The 17,053-nt window shown below is 39.4% G+C and overlaps 1 protein-coding gene across 2 annotated transcripts in view; it reads left to right on the top strand.

Annotated features, from left to right (window-relative positions):
• The first annotated feature begins 2,660 nt into the window (after window positions 1-2,660).
• The window catches only part of FNDC3A (fibronectin type III domain containing 3A), a 163,289-nt gene continuing 148,896 nt past the window's right edge, over window positions 2,661-17,053 (top strand). Inside the window, exon 1 of one of the 2 annotated variants that reach the window (XM_059996200.1) lies at window positions 2,661-2,924. The gene's annotated coding sequence lies outside the window, so the exon portion shown is untranslated. Of the gene's footprint in view, window positions 2,925-3,553; window positions 3,635-17,053 lie in introns of those variants that run through there. The other variant, XM_059996201.1, reaches the window with a different exon arrangement.

The raw sequence follows: 17,053 nt of genomic DNA, 5'->3' as shown, positions 1-17,053 counted from the left end.
TGCCAGAGGAAGAACTATTCAAGGAAATAAGTGGTCAAAGTGTTGGGTATTATTCAGAGCTCGAAAAAGATGAGGATTTTAAATAACCCTTATTTTATTGATAAGAAAAATGAAGCACTGAGAAGTGACTTGTTCAAAGTCAATGTAAACGCTTGTCCCTCTCTGGATTCCCAGAGAATTCATACTGGTGCCCATGCTAGGATTATTTATGTGTGTGATTCATTCTCTCCACAGAACATAAATTCCCCAGTCCTCGCTTGACTCAACCTTACAGCATTGTACACTGTTGACTAATCTATGTCTACTTCAGTGACATTCTTGAATTGTCTTAGTCTCCTTCAAAATAGCTGTTCTTTCTTGTTGTGCCTATACAGGTAGGGATGCCCAAAATATAATTTTTTAAAAATTCCATTTCTCCCACCTCCACACCCAACCCCAAAGGAATCAAAATTTTGAGGGATGGATTACAAGATTCTGTCTTTTTAAAAAGTTTCCAAGTAGGGGGCTTCCCTGGTGGCTCAGTGGTTGAGAATCTGCCTGCTAATGCAGAGAACACGGGTTCGAACCCTGGTCTAGGAGGATCCCACATGCCGCGGAGCAATTAGGCCCGTGAGCCACAACTACTGAGCCTGCGCACGTCTTGGAGCCTGTGCTCCGCAACAAGAGAAGCCGTGATAGTGAGAGGCCCGCGCACCATGATGAAGAGTGGCCCCCGCTTGCCACAACTAGAGAAAGCCCTCGCACAGAAACAAAGACCCAACACAGCAAAAATTAATTAATTAATAAACTCCTACCCCCAACATCTTCTTTAAAAAAAAAAAGTTTCCAAGTAGGAAGCTTTGGAAATTACTAGCGTAGAGTCAGGTTTGGAAACCACTCCCTTAGTCTCAGACCAAACAGAGCTAGGGCAGCAATACAGAAAAGCCACCCAACTCACCCACGCTCTAATAAATCCTCTTTTTTTTTTTTTGCGGTATGCGGGCCTCTCACTGTTTTGGCCTCTCCCATTGCGGAGCACAGGCTCCGGACGCGCAGGCTCAGCGGCCATGGCTCACGGGCCCAGCCGCTCCGCGGCATGTGGGATCTTCCCGGACCAGGGCACGAACCCGTGTCCCCTGCATCGGCAGGCGGACTCTCAACCACTGCGCCACCAGGGAAGCCCCAAATTCTCATATTTAAAAACGAAATACAGTTGTGCCTCAGTTATCCAGAGACCAGCTTTCCAGTAATTTTGTCTGGAAGAGGGCCAAATCTGCAAGTTAAGAAAAGGAAACCCCTCTGGCAGAAGAAGAAGTTTTTGAGAGTGAACAACAATGAAAATATCTCAGGATACCACTTGACATACAGTCACTGTCCTATTTACTGATGGGAAGAAGAGGAAGAAAAGAAATCTCTCATTGGCTGACTGTGAATATAAACATCTGATCAATCATCACCTGGAGCCACAGAGAAAAGCAGTCAAGAAAGAAAAGAGTAAAAAATAACCAGTAAAGTAGAAAGGATGAGAGGAAGGATCTGAGCAGATCAAGAGGCAGATGAGGAGATGAGAAGCAGTGACAGATATTAGAAAAGGTGATGAGAACATTCCAAAGAGAAAAAAAGAGATCACCTAAGTAGAGATCCTATATACCTCAGCAATCCCCTGGGACTAGCATATGGCCAAGTATGGCGTTTGATGGCTAGTCATCAACAAAGGATTTCATTAACCATTGTATTCCTTAAGCATGTAGGGAATAAGTACATTTTAAAAGGATTTCTGTAAAAAGGTGGGGAAAAAAGCACTGCTATTTTTTTAAGGCAGCACAATTCATAAACTGAAATAAAGCCAGAACAAGGAGGCTGGGTACGTCGTCATTGTTTCTGAGGGCACAGTTCCTGGGGTTAGACTCCCCGTCCCAAGGACAACCCCCATCCCAAGTCCTCCCGTGGAAACCGCAAAAGGAAGCAGCCCTGACCGGCCCTCAGGCATTATTGCAGCGCCCCCAGTTGCTGGAGGTTCAACGAAATCTCGGCCGCGTTCCCTTGTTAAGTCTTCGGGCTGTTGCACTAATTAAGGTAATGGGTTTCCACGCGTTTTGACTGGGGAAGAGACCAAGAAGCTAACTCTCACGTTTCCAACTAAAGTAAATATCTAAATATTTTTGTTTGCTTAAGAGCTCCTGGGGTGTAAGCGTTTGGGGTTGAAACCATCCAAGCCCACTTCGGTTGGCTCCCTATTCCTTGGGGGAGTGTCTTTAAAAGCACCTGCCGGCATTAAGTTTTGTGCTTCCTGAAAAAGGCCGACCCGGTGCGCCTCAGAGGGAGCCTTTTACAATCTGGACTGAGAAGTGTGTGAGTGGCCCCAGGAACGTCACCTGGCTCCTCATTTCCCTAGTATCGCTAGCAGCCTGGCCGCGGCGGCGGCTGCGACGACCCAGGCGTAGCCGGGCCTCAGGAGAGAGCCCGGAGCCCCGGGAGGGCGGTGGGCGCCCCGGGAGCGGCGACGGGGATTCTGACGCCCCGCACCGGCGGCTCCGCGGGCGCCTCGCGCTCCCGGTAAAGACCAGCGGGGCAGTCGGCCAGGGCGCGGGGCGGGGACGCGGGGTCCGGGCCGGCCGGGGGCGCCGTCGGCTGGGCTCGCGCAGCCGCACTCGGCGCGCCGACTCCCGGCTCCTCCTCCCGGCTCCGTAGTAAGCATGGCGGCGGCGGCGTTCGTGGTCCCTCGGGTGAAACAGAAAGCGGGAGCTACGCGGAGAGGGAGCGAAGAGCGGGGCTGAGGCGGTACCGTCACTGCCGGGAAACCACCCCAACAGTCAGTGCGCCGGCGGCCGCTGCGGCCCCGAGAGCTGGCTCTGCCGCTGAAGTGGAGCGAGAACGATCAGGAACCCGAAGAAGAGGCGCCGGGGTAGCCGCCTTCCTCCGCCTCAGAGCGGCGTGACTCGGAGGTGAGAGCGCGGGCGCTCCCTTCGGGAAAGGTGGGGGAGACCGAGGCGTCCGGGTCCCGTTCCACCCTCCAGCCCCCGCCCCGGGGCAGGCGCCGGGGAAACCGTTAGGCTGGGTGTGAGGGGCCGGGGCGCTAAGCGGGGTTCGGGCCCGTCGAGGGGCCTGGCCCACCCGGTCTTGTGAGCGCGCGCTGGGCGGAGGGGAGTGGGCCGCGGGCGGGACCCGTCCACTCACGGGGCACCTGCTGGGCCCTAGTCTCGCCGGGAGGCGCTCGGCGGGGCGCGGCCGCGACCCCGCCACCAGCCCGCGGAGGCGGCGCGGCGGCGCGGGCGGCCCTCCCTCCGCCCCCCTGGCCCGCGGCCCGCGGTGAGCCGCGCCGCTGACGGCGGCGCTGGGGGGTGGGTTGCGGAGCCCTCCGGAGCGGATCGCCGAGCGGCCGCGGCGCCTTCGGTGTTGGCCGCCGGGCAGCCGCCAAACTTGAATGCTCCTCTGAAGAGAGTTTCCCCCGCTCCTGTTGGGGTTAAAACCTCGAAAACCCGCCCTTGTGTATTTGATCCTGTTTGGCTGGTGCCAGTACCTGGCCGTTCCTCCAGCCGGCGGAGTTAACCACCTGTTCAGTCGGGGGGTGGACTCCGGGCTGCAGTCCTCGCCCTGTTTAACAGCCTGGATCTTTGAACTTCTGACACGGCTGTGAAAGAACGTCATGCGTTAGGTAAAGAAAATGAACACGTAATTTAGCCATAAAATCGGGGACAGGACGGCGGCGGCTTTAATGAATGTAGTCGTTCTTTTATTAAACTGTTAACGTTAAAAGCCTTGGGATAGTTTTCTCTCGGGGGAAGGGGGGTAATGGATAGTGAGGTGCTAGGAATCATAAATACGGGATTTTCTTTTGTGAAATTTCATGTAAGTTCCTTTGGACACCTTCGTGTCTGACCATCTATTAACAAAGAATACCAGGCTGACAAGATTTTTTTTTTAACTGTATAATCCTCATGTATGTGTAGACTGTAGGCTCTTAAAACTGAGCGGCATAATTATTTTGCTTTTTCCCGTGGTCTGTGTTTTTAGCTCTTGGAAGCAAAATTGGTGTGTGTTTTTCTGTATTACAAGAATGAAATAACAAAAGTTGAACTGTTACTATAATGTTTTATCACAATGATAGTACCAGCACCAGTGCTAAACATATGCCACCCGGGAGTTGGAGCCATATGTTAGGCAGAAACTAATTGAGTTTTGTGGCTATGATCTTGTATTTGGGTAAATATTTAGTTTTTGTGTATTTGCTAAATCTGTAGTTCTTGCCATCGTGTAAGTTTTTAAATCACCTAAAAATAGTCCAGAGAAATGAGTCCCCTGCCTGTTTGATATTTTCTTGGTTGGTTTGACTTTTCTCAAGTAATGAGATAAAGTGCCCACTGAGACAGATGGTAGACTTAAAACAGTGATAAAAAGGATTTTACACATCTTTGATAACATAGAACCTAAAATTTTGCTTTCAGCTTCTTAGCCCGCTGATAATTGTTGCTATCACCACTTATACCAGTTATTGGGAAGAAGGGATGATGACTTGACAGGAAAAAGATTTTGTTAAGATTTCTATAAATAGTTTTATGTTTAAGAATTTTAGCACTATCACAAATTTTATGAAATTTTCTTCTTTCCCTTCATAGAACACCTCTCAGTTTTCTTGTGTAGGTTAACTGAAAATTTTTTATCTCAAGCTGGCTGCTTTTAACCACCTGTATGCTTCTGAATGAACTCCCCCTCTTTCCGTTTTGTCTGAACCCTCAAAACTCATTGACTGTTCAGGAAAAATAAACTTCTGGTTAACATTGGCTTCAATCAAACATAATTATAAGGGTAATTTGCTTCTCCCGAATTAATCATATGATTCAAAAAAACAGATTTGGTGTCATCTATGTCATCACTTTCCCCCTTTGTATGAGTAACTGAAAGCTGATTTATCATGCATTTAGTGATTACGTTTTAATTTTTAAAGTTCTACAGTATAATTTTGAGCATGTTTTATTACTAATTATGAAAAAATTTCTCCCTCTTCTCTGACCAGCCAGGCAGAGGTCAGGATTGAGAGGTTATAAAACCCAGAAAAAAGAGAAGCGATGCATGATTAATAATTTTCATCGTCTTTTGTAGCTTTACTTAGGTAAAGAGCATTTAATTTACAATTTGTTTTAGACTTATGAGTAATAATTATGCCTGTTGAAAAATATTTGTATTTTTTTAATGTGCATACATCCAAGGCTTGTGCATCTTCTATTTTGCCTATATTTTTAAGATACAATTTGATGAAGTAACCTAAAGGTTTTGTTTTCTTTCTCTTGTTCTTGGTACATTTTTCTATGAAAATGAGTCTAGGTGATATCTTTGAGCATGATGTAGCGATATGCATGTGATTTCTAATTTTATTAGCCAGGTAATCAAAAGATAAATAATTGGTTTTTTCCCCTAGCAGTCTCTAGCAGACTTCAAATTAATTCACAGTATTGTAAATCCAAAGGTTTAGAATACTGTGCATGCAATTCCATTGAGTCTTTTAGTGCGTCTTTTTATCACATTGCAAAAAGAAAAAGAAAAATGGCCCATATGGATATCAGTGTCGAGCTGCTTGCTAAAAAGAAATTAATGACCAGTAGTGTTGAAAGGCAACTTTTTTTTTTTACCTGTATTGGGAGCTTTTATAATTTTCTTAATATTTTGGTCTCATTTTATTTCAGAGTGTTATGCTGTGGTCTCTTTAACCCTTGATCTTTATCTCTATCCTCCCACTATTGTAGTTTTGCTTATCTTTCACATATACTTTCTAAGTTTGCGTTGTAGCCTATGGTCTTCCATCAGGTTCCTTTGTAGGTGTCTTCCTTTGATATTGCCAATCACTTATCACCCATTACCATTCCTCAGGCTGTTTTTTCTCCAAGGTAGAGAGATGTGCTTGGGAGATGACACGTGCTCAGAGGACGATGAGCTACTATTAGAGCGGGGATACAAAAGCAATAGGATGTGTTTCTTTCCTTCAAGTAGTTTACAGACTAGTTGGGGATACTAGACTAACACACAAGAAATCATTAGCAAAAATATGAGATGGCATTATTAAATTGTGTGGCAAGGACTGTAATTTGAAGGAAAGTGAGGCCATTGAGGGCTAGAATGATCCTGGAAGGCATTTAAAGGAAGTCAGACTTGAAGCTTAGGAAGGATTTAGATATCTAGCAAAAGGAAAGACTTTCCAAAAAAGATTGACAGCCAGAGCTGGAAGTAATAGCAAGGAGACCAGTCTGAGAGTGTATAAGGATAAGTATCAGGAGGAAGAAGGAAAGAAGGTTAAAGTCAAGATTTTGGCTAAGCCCTACAGCATGGTCAAGAGAGTAATAGGCAGGGCTGGACAAGTTTGGCTGTATCATAATGAACCCATCACTGAAAGAATGCTACATCTACTAAGTTATTTATATTAATAACTTAAGCTTTATGTATGAGGAATAGCTTATATGTTTTATATGTGTGTGTTTATTACAGTTTAGATCAGGGATCAGCAGACTTTTTCTTTAGAGTGCCAGATAATATTTTAGGCCTTGTGGGCCACTTAGTGTCTCTGTTGAATATCATTTTTTGTTTGTTTTTTTACAATCGCAGGATTTGGCCAGCGAGCCTGGTTTGCTGACTCTTGGCTAATAATTGGCTAGGTAATTGTCCATATAGCACATAATGTGAGCTGCCTTACATCATTTGTTTACATGGTTGTTTTGTGTTTTGTTATGACTATCATTTATGTTTTTTTCCCTATATTATAGTAAGAATTAAGAGAACATGCAGAAATTAGTATTGTAATTGTTCTTTTGTGGCCAGACTTCTAGCAACTGCCTAGACTGAGTCTCAGAACTCGGACATAAAAGAAGAAAAGCCTTTGAGCTAGGCCTTAGAGCAGTGAAAATAGCTACACCATGGAATTTATAATCTTGTATAAGGTTAAGTATATCAATTGCCTATTCAGGTTGTACGTATTTTAAACTTCAACTGGCATTTTAGAAGCCTTGGCTAGGATGCTGGTGGCCTATAAGTGACAACTGGGGAGCAGGCAGTAGGAAACCTTGTTTTCAAAAGTAGTCTAGGTTGAGTTAGTGAAGAGACAAACAGTTGGACATCCCTCAATTAACTCCAAGAGTCACTGTGTTATAGAATAGTCTAATAATTGAGATTTACATTGATGAGTTTGAGTCATCAAGAAAAGATTGTATCATGTTTAGATTAAGGCAGAGAAAAAAGACCTAGAAATCTCTTTGAAAATATTTTCATTATGATTATTTAAAGATAAGTTACAGTGATTTAAAGGATAAGTATCAGTTATTTTGAAATTTCATTTACATGAAATATCTCTTTGAAGTTGCTAAATTTATAGGTGTGTATTTCTAAAGCAATTCTATTTCCTTCACATTGTGTTTCATATACCATTACCAGGTAAATAGTGGTGCCTCAGGTTATGGTTGCATGAATAAATTCGCTAGGGTTACTCTCTCTATATTTTTTTTAAATTTATTTTTGACTGTGTTTGGTCCTCGTTTCTGTGCGAGGGCTTTCTCTAGTTGCGGCAAGTGGGGGCCACTCCTCATCGCGGTGTGTGGGCCTCTCACTATCGCGGCCTCTCTTGTTGCGGAGCACAGGCTCCAGACACGCAGGCTCAGTAATTGTGGCTCATGGGGCCAGCCGCTCCGCGGCATGTGGGATCTTCCCAGACCAGGGCTCGAACCCGTGTCCCCTGCATTGGCAGGCAGACTCTCAACCACTGCGCCACCAGGGAAGCCCGGGTTACTCTATATTTTGTATTATCAAGAAAGTAAGAATATAGCATAAGAGCATTCTTTGATTCAACAGGCATTAGTAAATACATTCTGTGTATCAGAGATAGTATTAGGTGCTGGGAAAAGTAAAGATGTATATGACGGAGAACTGTCTGGATAAAATCAGTGGTGTTTCTTTTTTTCCTCTTAAAAACATTAAAAGCAAACAAACCAACGAAACCCCAAAACTTAAGTTAACTGTTGTCCTTTTGCTTATACTAGCATTTTCCATACTTTGTAAATGTATGTACTGTCTTAAGTTTTAAGGCAGTACAGACCTTTTGAACTAAATTTTAGCCTTCATGGATTGCTACCCAATAAAAGTTTGGCTTTTTAAATTTTGCTTTAAGAAGAAATTAACAATTCACTCTCCCACCCCCCCTTTTGTCAGTACTTGAAACAGCTTCATTATTCCAGCTGTTTCCGTTTCCTAGATAGGAGATAAAGTACCTTGGATCTTAGTTCCAACTTCACCCTTGTTAGCCGTATGATCTCAGATTCGTTTCTTTCAATCTTAGGTTCCCAATTCTTAAAATGGAGAATAATGTCTATCCTGATTTCCCCACAGAAATATTGTGAGCAACCAAAGAGATGTTGGAAACCATGACAGTATTAAAGTACCATATGTGTTTACATTAATGCTACTACATTGGAAGCAGTGCAGCCTTTTTTTAGTAAGACCAGAAATCATGAGTTCAAGTTTTATCCTCCAAACTTCTGTAAATATAGTATTCCAAAAAACATTTAGTTTACTCTCTTCTTGGCAAAGAGAATGCACATTTTAAAAGCTTTCTTTCCATTCTTATTAATCTTTCAGTGTGGTCGGTATCCAGTGCCTCTGTTCTTCTTTGCAAGAGAATACTGATCTTCATTCCAAGGAAATTCAGCTAGTCTTTCCACAGTGGGATAAAAATATGCAGAAGTGAATTCCTTATAGTTTTCTTTTTTTCAAGTAGAAGACTGTTTATCTATAGTAATAAGATCCACTTGAACTCTCATTGGAAACTTGATTGTTTTTTTTTAAATGCCATATAGACTCGCCAGATATGTGGTGGTACTCTCATTTTACAGATGAAACTATTACTTCTGATTGACTTCCATCTCTCTTCCTCCCTCACTTCTTGAGATTGCTTATGTGCTAATTGTTAGAAAGACAGAGTAAGTATGATGTGTACTTTGACATAAACCTTAGTGTAAAGGTTATCTAAATTTGATAAATTAGGTTGTGTTAATCAGCCTCTATCAGAAGTGTCTGAAAGTTACTGTTTTCTGTTTTCCTTCTTCAGAATCCACATTTTAATATATTTTTGAACAATAATTTAAACAATTTAAGTGATTTCTTAGTGAAATCCAATTCCCCAGTAAGGAGAAAAAAAATCTTCCTACTTCTCTGGGGGTTCTAAACAGATGTTTAAGTACATTTTAAAGCACAGTTAAGACTTTTCTTTAAAAAGTAATTATATGCTTTCTTTTGCAGAAATAGATGTCATATACAACAACTATGTACTTATGTTGAGATCTAGCTTGAAGGAGTAGTCATTTCATTTACTTCAAAATCAGTTTATCTTAAGATTGGCTTAAATAAAAATAAAAGTGAAAACATAGTTTATAATTTCTGATTTCATTATGTTTACATTTTCTAGATTCTTTTGGTTTGCTTGTAACAGCCATTCTTTTTTGTTTTCCAAAGACGTTTTATTTTATTTTTTTTAACTTTTATTTTATATTGGAGTATAGTTGATTAACAATGTTGTATTAATTTCAGGTGTACAGCAGAGTGATTCAGTTATACATGTATCTACTCTTTTTCAAATTCTTTTCCCATTTGGGTTATTACAAAGTATTGAGCAGAATTCCCTGTGCTATACATTGGTCCTTGTTGGTTATCTATTTTAAATACAGCAGTGTGTACATGTCAATTCCAAACTCCCAGTCTATCCCTCCCCCCGCCCTTCCCCCCGTGGTAACCCTAAGTTCATTCTCTAAGACTGTGAGTCTTTTTCCTGACAGCCATTCTCAGTTACAGTTTCATTCTTAAGACTTGATTTTTTTTCTATGTAGTATTTTCATTTGCAGTATATACTTTTTCCTTACATTTTAGTTAATGAAATATACTTTTGTTTCTTCCATGTTAGGACTAGCTATTTCCAATACTTCAGATTAGTAGATAAATCATTATTCCTCAAATGCCGTAGTATGCTAGCAATTTTATTTTTTTGTTGATTGCTTGAACCTGACCAAAACTGGTCTAATGTGTGTGATAGAGGAGACTTTGGATAAAATGTACAGGCAACTGTTCCTCTAGTTCATCTTCAGGCTGCCTCCAGACTAATATTTTAAAAATATGAATTTATTCAAATCATCGCTCAGTTTTAGAAGTTAAAACCACACTACAGTTCCTGCTGCATCAATTATAATATCTTCTATCTCTATTTAGAGTTTATACTCTGTTGGTATCCTGTGACTATATCTATTTCCCACCACTTCCCAATTTTGTCGTACAAAGAGCATGTTTTACATGAGGCAGATAAAGGTTTTGTTTGTTGGCTTCTTCCCTTACTGGCTGTATATAAACTTGAGCACATTGCTTTTACCTCAAGGAGCCTTACTTTCTTCACTTTAAAGAGGGGTAATATAGGATCTATTTCCTAGAATTAGCTGCTATAGGGATTAAAAGAAAGAGCCCATTTAACATGGCAAGTAAAATACTTGCCATAGGATATTTATATGTAGAACTTTGAAAGACATTTCTAATCATTGTTACCCAGGTATCTAAATTCTTCCTTTCACCATTCATTTATTTATTCATCTATCATTTGTTAAAAACCTTAAATGTCGTAGATACTTAGAATATGAATGTCACAAAAATGAATGTCATATTCCTTTTCCTCTAGCAATTCACACAGTACGATGAGAGATAAAGACATGTAAACAAATACATATTTTAAAATAATTAAAAGTAAATAAAATACCTCTTGTCTTTCATCCCTTGTGTGAATCCTTCCTATAGTTTAGTACTGAACTGCCATAGGTTTCCATAATATGCTCATAATATGACTGTGTATATAACATACTGTAGCATATATATGTTTTTACTTGCCTGTCTCATCTATTAGACTGTGAACTCCTCGATTTTGAGCAATACTTCTCGGGTCGGCAGGGGTTTTTTTTTGGTTTTTTTTTGGTTTTTTTTTTTCTGTAAAGGAGCAGATAGCAAATATTTTAAGCTTTGTGGCCATATGGACTCTGTTGCAACTACTTAACTGTGGTGTAGGAGCATAAAAATAACCATAGATAATTATAAACATTGGGTATAACTGTGTTCCCATAAAACTTTATTTATAAAAGCAGGCAGGAGGCCAGATTCAGTGCACGGGTCTTAGTTTGCTGACTCCTGCAATGCCGCATACCTTACGGCTGGCAGATATGAGGCACTCAGTAAATGATAATAATTAACATATATTAAATGATTTCTACGTTCTGTGTACTATTCTAAACAACTTTTCATGTATGAGTTTACTTAATCCTTAAAACAACTCTCTGAGGTAGCTATTATTGTCATCATTTTAAAGATTAGGAAACTGGAGCACAGAGAAGTTAAATAACACACCTAAAATCATACAACTAGTTAGTGAAAGATTTGTGATTTGAACCTAGGCTTTCTGACTCCAGAGCCTGGCTTTGAATTATTAAATCATACCAGTTCTGATACGTTGAATTCCAGGAGTATAATATTGATTCAGCATTAGGAAGCATATTAATGTAATTCACTATACTAATAGGTTAAAAGGGGAAAACTGTATGTTTATATCTCTTTGGTGCTAAAAACAAAAATCATTTTCTAAAATTCAGTTATCCCTGACAACTATTCATCAACAAGAAATAATCTTATAAAGGGTCTCTACCAGAAACCTGTATTAAATGTCATAATGAAATGTTAGAAGTACTTTCATTAAAAGATAGGAATGTTGGTCAAAGTCTTAGCCAGTGTGTTAAGAAACAAGAAAAATAATTAACCTCGAAATAATGGGGATTGGGAATGAGGTGGAATATATCACTGTTACTAGTTGCAGTTGATATGATTATCTACTTAGACAAGACAGGCAACAGAAAATGATTTGAGTCAAAAAGAGATTTCAGTAAACCCACTGGCTATGAGATAAATTTAGAAGATTCATTAGCTTTCTTATACACTAGCAATAACCAACTATGAAAAACAGTAAGAAAAGTAGAAGCCTAAATTATAAAATACCTGGAAATTTTAAAAATATGCAGCACCATCTGAAGAAAACTACAAGAAATCTGAATGAATGGAGGAATAGTATATTCCTGAATGTGAGAACTTAATACTATAAAATTGGCAGTTCTCACCAAATTAATACAGTCAGTATAATCCTAATTAGAAATCCAACAGGATTTTTAAAATGAAATTTGACAAACTGATGTTTCAAGTTTTGAGAAGGAAAAATGCACAAGAATGGCCAGATAAATTTCAAAAAGAAGCATAACAAAGGGGAACTTACCCATCAAAGATTAAAACATACTGTACAATTATAATTATTAAACTAATAAGAATTTGGAGTAGGAATGAGCATGTTGATCAAAGGAACAGAATAAGGAATTCAGGAGGAGCACCATGGTTACAGAAGAATTTATTGTATGATTAACAAGTGAGTAATGGAAGAGCTAGTCTATAAGTGATGGGGGACAATTGGCTGTCCAGTTGAGGTAAGGATAATTAGGTACTCACTTTGTGGCACTCTCAAAACTAAGTTCCAGTTGGACTAAATATAAGTAAAACAATAAAATGGCAAAAATTTTGGAAGAAGTGAATGTAAAAAAAGTGTCAGTGTAGTGATAGCCTTTTCAAATAAGACGTCAAACTTAGATGCCATTTAAAAAGGCAAGCAATAGATTGGGATAAAATATTTGACATATAGTAGACAAAGTTAATATTCAGAGTATATAAGGTGTGCCTACAAATTAACCAAGTCAACCTGGTAGAAAATGAGAAAGAATGTACAGAAATTCATAGAAGTAGAAATATAGCCTATAAAGTTTTGAAGAGATGCTCAAACACACCAGTAGTAAGAGATTGAAAACATCAAGATACGATTTTTTTTTTAATCTTTGCTAATAAAATTGGCAAAAATTGGAAAACCTTAGTAGGTGTCAAATTGGAAAGTAGGCACTCATAAACTATTGAACGGAGTATAAACAGCTTCATCTTTTTAGGGTGAAAGTTTAGCTGTATCTGTCAAAAATTTTTTTAATTAATTAATTTATTTTTGGCTGCGTTGGGTCTTTGCGGCTGCGCACGGGCTTTCTCTAGTTGCTGAGAGCAGGGGCTACTGTTGGTTGCAGTGCGTGGGCTTCTCATTGCGGTGGCTTCTCTTGTTGCAGAGCACCTCCAGGCGCGTGGGCTTCAGTAGCTGTGGCTCGCGGGCTCTAGAGCACAGGCTCAGTAGTTGTGGCACATGTCCTTAGTTGCTCTGTGGCATGTGGGATCTTCCTGGACCAGGGATCGAACCCATGTCCCCTGCATTGGCAGGCGGATTCTTAACCACTGTGCTACCAGAGAAGTCCCTGTTTCTGTCAATTTTGAAAATGCATACTTCTAAGCCAGAAGTTTCATTTCTGTGTATCTATAATACAGAAATACTATCATAGGGTCATAGAGAATATTACATGATTGTTCCTTGTGGAGGGAGAAATATATGAAGAAAAATGAAAGCATTTTGTGTTCATCATTAGAATAAATTATAGTATGCCCTCACAGTAGAATATTAGACAGCCATGAAAAAGAATGAAGTAGCTACAGATGTACTTCTTTAGGAAACTCTTTAAGATATTTTACATGAAAAAACAAGACACTGACCAGTACACGCAATTTTATTTAAACCACTCCCCTAAACCTCATACGTACATAAGTGCAGAGCAAATGTCTGAAAGGGTACATTCCACAGTGGTTGCTCTGGAAATGGGAGTTGGAATGGGGCAGGAGTTAAAAATAATGTCTGTACATATGTTTTTAAGTGTAAAACATGCAACTTTCGTGATGTAACAAACAATAAAAGAAAAGATGGTTTGGATTTGGTGATTGTGACTAGTCCTTGTTAGAACCATACCTTCTAGTTGGCCGGCCTTGATTTATGTCTGTTTCCCTGTGTGATTTTTAACAGCATATCCTTTCACTCAAAACCTTCCCAGTTAGTGTCTGAAATCATTGGTGCTTTTAAAGAGAGCAATTTCAGTTTAGTGTTGGGTCTGAAGCTGTGTTACAGCATGTTAAAGAAGTGAGAATTGTAGGCTAGTGATTCTCAACCTTTATATAACCATATTTGCCAACCAGGACAATTTTAGTATACTTTATTTTATGAATTTCTATTATAAAAGCAATTTTCTTTTCCAAATATAAAATTGTAATTTTGATTATAGTTGTTTTCAAGTCTCATATGCCTGGATATTTTGATCTCCCCTTTTAATATTAGAACCTAATATTTTAGGAAAGTTGGTAGTAAATTTCAGGAGAGATGTTAGCTTAAACTGAAGACAAAGTAAAGAAAAGGAAGATTTTTTAAAGATAATATGAGGAAAGATTAGCATATTTAGGCAATAATTTTTAGCTCAGCCATAGTTGTAGATTTATAAACAAAGAATATGGTTATCTCAGAAAGGACAACATTAAAATACTGGGTTCTACAGACAGATCTTACTTCTCATGGAAAATACAGAAATATTTCTTGATTTTCTTATTACATCTTATGATAAAATTCTCTTGGGGAGAAACTAATGAAGGAAACATGTTAAATATGGTGAAGTTAGTAATACAGCTTTTACAGAGGAATTCAAACCTTTTGGTTGTAAACCTAGATGCTAAGGTGTTACTTTGTTCAGAAAATGTTCAGAGGCTGCTGTTTTTTGGTCTTAAACCCAAAGTGATTCTGATAGACATAACCAAGAATCTGAAACTCTGAAAAAGCAAAGTGAATAATCTAAATATATAAGCTAATATTTTACAAAAGGGCAATAAATATTTGTAGATGAAAAAAGAATTGTCCCAGATGTAATTACGTTGTGCTCTAAAGGTAACCCAAGTACTCTGAAAATAGCACTAGACAGCTAGGAGCTGTAAGATGGGATTTAAGAAGTACAGTTGTCACTCAGCATCTGCAGAGGATTGGTTCCAGGACCCCCACAGATGCTCAGGTCTCTTATATTAAATGATGTAGTACAATAGAGTCGAATATCTGCACGATCCGCACCTACAGATACGGAGGGCTGACTGTACTTAAAAAAAAAAAAATCTATCGGTCTTATTTATGTGCACATTATCTGTCTTTTAACAGATTGGGGTTGATTTCTTGGAAGAATTCCTGCTCTCTTTTCTCATAGTTTCCTGAGTGGAATTATCTTTGTGATGTCTTTTTCATCAAGATTGTGTTTGAAGTCTTATTTTAATCAGGTTTCCATGTTAGTATTAAGGTGTGATTTCTTAGTGGGGGGGCTGGAGCTGTATCTTCTGACTGCTTATTAAATTAAGTTATATTTATTATATCTGACTAAGGAGAATAATGGCAATGGCCCTCAAACTCCCAACCCTTATTTTACACCTCTGTTCAATTAAGAGGGTTAAAAGACTGAGGCCCACCCATCCTACCCACTTTCACCTTTCCTTTCCAGTGAACAAGGAATTGGAGAAGAGTAAGATAAATAAGTTATAGTGAATACGTTGCTGACAATCTATATAAATTGCCATTTACGGTTTAAGAAAATGAGTATATATATTTGATTTTATTAGATTAAACCATATGAAATTGTTATTTTAATGTTTCTGACCTTAAGTGGCAATTTCATGTGGTTCAACCTATTATATTACAGAACCATGCCCTATAATCACTGCTCTCTATATAAAAATATATTGTTGCACTTAGAAAATATGTTGTGGCTTCCCTGGTGGCGCAGTGGTTGAGAGTCCGCCTGCCGATGCAGGGGACACATGTTCGTGCCCCAGTCCGGGAAGATCCCACATGCCGCGGAGCGGCTGGGCCCGTGAGCCATGGCCGCTGAGCCTGCGCATCCGGAGCCTATGCTCCGCAAAGGGAGAGGCCACAACAGTGAGAGGCCCGCGTACAGCAAAAAAAAAAAAAAAGAGAGAAAATATTTTGTAAGTTATTTAATATAAATTCATAAGCAGCACATTGCTTATGAAATGTCACCATATAAGCCAAATTGGCAAGTTTATGAATGTACCGACTTTAGCAACAAGGATAAAGTGATAAGCCAAAAATATTGTTAACATATGCACCATTGGACTATAGGGTTAATCAATCAGCCATCTCCGAAAACTAAATTAAATATGAGAATGATAAGATAAACATGTAGTAATTGCTAAATAAAAGCTATTAGATTTAAAACCATGACCAATTGAAGACACTGCAAAAGCCAGAACTAATTGAAGAGAGCACTGATAATAGATAAACAGATAACAAAGTATCCTTCCCCTAAATTGTGGTAATTCTGTCTGTTGCATGGCAGCCAAATGTCTTAGTAGAATCCTGAATCAGAGGCCCAACTAATCTCCAGAAACATATTAATTTTAGTTTATAGATAACATATTTTTTTAGGAAATAAGAACTCACTCTGTAAGTTGCTGGTAAGTAATACTTAGTCTTATGCAGAAATCTAAGAAAGTGCGTGTCATTTTCCCAAAATATCTGTAAAGAGAATACTGATTTTTCTTTCAATTAAGGGTATATCAAGAGCACGTTGGCTTCCATTGGTGAACCCAGACCATACTTTTTTAAAAAATCTTGCTTTTAAAGCATTGCCATTTGTGTTCTACTTGTGATAAATTCATTTACCTTTCTACTGCCCATTGCGTACATTAAAAATTAAGAGTAGTGAATTCAGTTCCCTGTCAAGATGGAGTAAAAGGGACTAAACTTACTCTTCTGTCTGAAACAACTAAAAAAAAACCTAGAAAAAAAAAACACATGAAACAGTAGCACTCAAGATGTTAGATATCATGCAGCGGAAGAGGGAAAACATGAGCCCTAAGATTGGCTCTGCTTATTGCCTGGAGGAAGTTCCCAGGGCACAGGGAGGGGTGTCCCAAGTAGGTCCCATCTCCCTGAGTTGAGATGAAGCTGGCAGTCCAAAGAGAATAATAGAGTGTACAGATCCAAGTACCAGAGAAGAGAGCACTAAACATAAAAAGGACCTCAATGATCTGAAGAAAGTCCCCCTTGAGTATTTAGCACAGTACTGATAAGGGC

Source organism: Delphinus delphis, chromosome 18 (assembly GCF_949987515.2).
Source record: "Delphinus delphis chromosome 18, mDelDel1.2, whole genome shotgun sequence".
NCBI lineage: Eukaryota > Metazoa > Chordata > Mammalia > Artiodactyla > Delphinidae > Delphinus > Delphinus delphis.
Note: the sequence above shows the minus strand (reverse complement) of the source record. Positions and strands in the feature narration are given on the sequence as shown.